The sequence below is a fragment of the Dysidea avara genome, chromosome 1 (assembly GCF_963678975.1).
Source record: "Dysidea avara chromosome 1, odDysAvar1.4, whole genome shotgun sequence".
Lineage (NCBI taxonomy): Eukaryota > Metazoa > Porifera > Demospongiae > Dictyoceratida > Dysideidae > Dysidea > Dysidea avara.
Genome location: NC_089272.1, coordinates 55120888 through 55126023, shown reverse-complemented (window position 1 = coordinate 55126023; position 5136 = coordinate 55120888). Strand labels below are relative to the sequence as shown.

Genomic DNA, 5136 nt, shown 5'->3' with positions numbered 1-5136 from the left:
TCTACAAGGTAACTTCTTCTAGCTGATCTCTCTACAGGATGATTTGTTTGTAGCTGAACTATCTACAACGTAACTTCTTCTAGCTGATCTCTCTACTGGGTGATTTGTTTATAGCTGAATTCTGTATAGGTGATTTGTTTGCAGCTTAACTCTTTACAGAATGGTTTCTTTGTAGCTGAACTCTCTACAAGGTAACTTCTTCTAGCTGATGTATCTACAGGGTCACTAGTTTGTAGCTGAATTCTCTACATGGTGGTTTATTTGTAACTGAACTATCTATAAGGTGACATCTTCTAGCTGATCTTTCAACAGGGTGATTTGTTTGTAACTGAACTCTCTACAAGAAAACTTCTTCTAACTGATGTCTGAACAGGGTGAATTGTTTGTAGCTGAACTCTCTACAGGGTGATTTGTTTGTAGTTGATCTCTATACAGGTTACTTATTTCTAAATGATCTCTTGAATTCTGCTCAGGGTGACTGCTCTATTAGGATGACTGCTCTATTAGAGTATCTCGATCTCGCACTTGCTACACCAAGTTGGATTTCGTGTTATAACTCCGTGGCTTTAAGTCTGATTTTTCTACACCATTGAAGAGCCTTTCTAAGATGATAACTCCATCTGTACAGCGATTTTCAAAGCATTACCCCAAGTGGTTTATCTGGTAGGCGTGGCAAGCATAATAATAATAATAATAATAAAAATTAGCTAATCTCGATTGCGTAATTGTTACACACTGTTGATTTTTTCGCTGTATCTTCCTGGTTTTTAGCTCGATTTCTTTCAAACCACAAAAGGTTTGAGGTTCAATAGTTAACCTATTCACCCACCGATTTTCAGCTTCTTCCCATACGCGGTTTACCCTGTAGGCGTGACAACATATTGGTGTTATTTTTCGTGCATAATCGCTCATAACTCTTTGCCTGTTTATGGTATTCCAGCCAAAGTTGGTACAGAGATGCGCCTGTATACCTCCCTTCTGTGTGCCAAATTTCAAGGCAATCGGATAACGCGTTCGCGTTTTATAGCAGTTTTTGTAAGTGTGCGAAAAGAGGAAGAAAAATAAGAAGAAAAAAAACGAAGAAACTAAGCCAATTTGTGAAGTCGCATATCTCAGGAATGCCTGAAGCGATTTCGCTCAAATTTGGAGTGTGGAGTACTGAAGTTGGAGGGAATGTACACAGCAAAATTTGTCTTGTTTCATCAAGGCAGCACAGAGCTACGGAGGTGCGAAAATTGCGTTTTCTTTCTTCCTGTCAATATACTCACGGGGTTGCGCGCCGGCTTCTTGGGCCGCACGACACACTACCGTGTGTCTTGATATACAAGAGTAAAAGCAAGTTTCTTCTCCAGAACATATGTTTTGAATGGCTTCAGACAACAAAACATGATGTTTATTAAAATAGAAAAACAATTAAAAGGTGGTGTTAATCTCTGTATTGCTTTCTCAAAGTGTGTATTAGAGGAAAATTGAGCCATGTGTTTTGGGGAGTTGTAATTGTTTAAAGAGTGTCAGATTTCTTTATAATCTGTTGTGTCAAATTTTCTTCTGGTGAGTTCCTAATGTCTTACTTTTATTAGAATAAGTACAGTATGCATTGCTTGGTAGATGACAACATTTCCAAACAATATGGAGCTAGATTGGAAAAAGTGTATTATTTGCCAACAGGAAACTGTTGAGCCTTTGAAATGACCATTGCAGGGTCCAGGAACAAGTGAAGATAAATCAGAAACCTACAGATCCTTTCTGGCCAATGTAGAGCAGTTTCAGGCCATTGGCGCACTTCCAATGAATATCTATTTTGAAAATGAAAATTCTGCTAATTTTTTATCACACAGTGCATCTTGGCATAAAAGTTACCACTTGAAGTACAACAATTCTAAGCTTAAAAAGGCAATGAAAAGAAAATCTTGCATGGATGAGCATGAGTATGAAAGAAGAACTAATAAAATGATATGGATGTTTGCTTGTTTTGTCAGAAAGGAAATGAGGAAGACGATCTTCATCAGGTTCTAACATTTGATGCAGACACAAATATACAAACCATGATTACTGAGCTACAGGATACTATTCTTCTTTCTCGAATTTCCAACTAAGGCGAACCCTAGTGAAAGCAGACCTCCTGTAACAATACCACCTTCTGGACCCAAGCAGCACTTCCTACCTGATAATTATGCCATGGTCCCAGCTGTAGCTCTGACGGCAAGTGCTATTGATGTACCAATGCATTTGAACAGTAATACAGAACCGCTTCAAACCTACCTGTGTGAGGCACAATCCAAGGAGAAATGCTGGAGTGAGAATGCACTGACCCTTGTTGAGAAGGAAGAACTTACCAGTGAAGATTGTTTGGTGTGGGCTGCATATCATGCTTCACAGCAACCTCCCATAGAAGATCCTCCAGCTGTGTGTATGCTACTGCCACTTTTCTATGAAAAGGCTGCTACCCCTGCAATGGTAAAGCATGGCATGAATGTACAAAGACAGGTAATTGAGTACCTAAACCCTGGACAAATTCCAGTCACTACCTTTGATCAGCCACTATTTGCCCTGGCAAAGCTTGTACAATGGAAGTGGCCAGATACTCATGGTGAGTCAATGCATGCTGTTATGCTTGGTGGCTTGCACATAGAGATGGCCCTCTGGAGTACACTGGGAGATGTCCTGGAAGGTTCTGGCTGGCCTTCAGCATTAACTGAATCAGAGGTTGCCTCATCTGGTACAGCTGACTCCTTTTTGAAGGTTTCTCATCTTGCGCGAACCAGGCATGCCCACCAAGTAACTCTCTTAACCCTCCGGAAACTTCAAAAGGTGGCCTTTTTGCAATTAGGAAGCGATCAATCTGAAGCAGCTTGGAAAGGTGACATGCAGAAGAGAAGTCCTACATTAATGTACTCTTGAGGTATGAAACTCTTATTTTGATCTTTGTCTGGGCTCATAGAGAGAATAACTTTGCTTTATATGTGGAAGTCTTGGAGAACTTGACACCTCTTTTCTTTGCACTGGATAATGTAAATTATGTAAGATGTTTGCCTGTCCACATTAGAGATATGAAGTGTTTGCCAAGTCCTATTAAAGATGAGTTTGAAAAGCAGTGCCAGTGCCAGATTCAGTCCTTTCCCCCTGCTCTCTCAGATTTGGGAAAGCTGCATTTATCAAACTCTAAGTCAGATTTGCTGAATTGCATTGGACAGTCAGGGCTATCTGATCCTCCTCAAACATATGAATGCACAGTGCTAGATGGTGCAGTTATTGTGCACTTTCTTCCCACCAATTTAGTGAGTAACCTTGAAGAGTATGCAGATCAGGTTTTTATCCCTTACTTGACTAAACAGTTACAAAACTCCATGAGAATAGACCTTGTGTGGGACACATACCTTCCAAACAGTTTAAAGGAGTCTACAAGGGAAAAGAGAGGCAAGGGTGCGAAGAAAGGTATCTGGTCAAACTAAACTACCTGGCAATTGGGCAGATTTCCTACGTGACCCAAGGAACAAAAAGGAACTGTTCTCCTTCCTCACATCTAAGGTTGCTAAGTCCACTTTTCCACCCAACAAGGTTGTGTATGCGACATCGGATGAATCTGTAGTATCTGTGGGCCAAACCAACTCTGTGATGCCAGACTGCATCCATGAGGAAGCAGACACCAGAGTTGTTGTGCACATATCACATGCATTTGAGCAGGGACTTAAGACAATTGCAGTACGTACCATGGACACTGATGTTATTGTCATTCTTGCTGGTGTATTCTTCAAACTGACAGCAACTAATCATCTTGCTGATATCTGGGTTACCTTTGGTACAGGCAAGAATTTCAAATTATATAGTATTAATGCCATCTGTACTTACCTTGGTGAGGAAAGAGCACGAGCACTACCAATATTTCATGCTCTAACTGGCTGCGACACTACATCTGTATTCAGAGGCAAAGGCAAGAAATCAGCATGGCAAGCATATGAAGAAGTCACTGAGACATTTGAGTTTCTGGTTACCCACCCGTATGAGCATTTAGATTCTGACTCGGAGCATTTCCAGAGAATTGAGAGGCTAATAGTTGTTCTATATAGTAAAACCTGCCACCTAATGTCTGTTAATGATGCAAGAGAAGAATTATTTTGTCATAAGAACAGAAAAATGGACATGATACCACCAACGCAAGATGCACTTCATCAACATGTTAAACGAACAGTTTACCAAGCTGGAATATGGACTACCAGCACTCAAGTGCAGCAGATGATTCCATCTCCAGAAGATTTTGGGTGGTCAAAGGATCCGCTGTCACAGTCTTGGGTGCCAGTTTGGCTTACTATTCCAGAGGTAACTAAAGCATTCAGTGAGCTCATTAAATGTTTTAGCAAAGGAGAATGCACAGCATGCAAATGTGCAAATCTAATCTAGTCTGCTCACCACTTTGTAATTGTAAATGCAGTAAACACAGAAGCGAAAATGAACAAATTACATGCTAACATTTAGTTTTGTTATTTTGTGCCATTGTGACAGTTATGTATGTATCTTGGTAACCTATTGTTACATCTATTATAGTATTCTAATGTCAGTAATTTAGTATATTTGTTTTTTTCAAACTCCAACAGTAAAAAAAAACGTTTTTTTTGGCTAATAATGGCGGCCATCTTGTTAGTATCGGAGTAAACAAAAAAATTACAGTGGGCTCCTAGGCTAATGTTAACAAGTACATCATAAACTAGCTGTACAAAAAAATTGGTGCTTTTATCCGCCCTGTAACAATAATTCCACTAAGCCACCTGACTACTTCGCTCGTGCGCTACTAAGGGCCTGAGGGTTTATAAATTTCATAGACTCCACATTGTGCCCGTATAACTGCTTTAGACTCTATTTCACATTACACTTAGATTACTCACCTCGTCCACGGCTGTTTCTGCTGTAGGCTTGGCAAAGGCAGCTGGTTTTCTTATGATAATACTAGCGCCATGGCAACTATACGTCCTCACGTGACAAAATAATCGCGCTCATTAAATCACCACACGTGAACAACGCATAGCGATTGGACAAACCGGATTTTGAGCATAAATTATATTGTGCCTGAAGGCGTGGAGTATATTAGAAAACAAGGTGGAGTATATGAGATTTATTACCCACCCAAAACAGCCTAAATAG

General features: G+C 40.1%; 1 long non-coding RNA gene across 1 annotated transcript; it reads right to left on the bottom strand.

Annotated features, from left to right (window-relative positions):
- Positions 1 to 1330: 1330 nt before the first annotated feature.
- On the bottom strand, positions 1331 to 4767 carry LOC136236437 (uncharacterized). Its single transcript, XR_010692129.1, has 3 exons — positions 2500 to 4767; positions 2263 to 2449; positions 1331 to 2209 (listed from the first exon to the last, which is right to left on the bottom strand). It is a non-coding gene; the product is annotated as an uncharacterized lncRNA (long non-coding RNA).
- Positions 4768 to 5136: the final 369 nt, after the last annotated feature.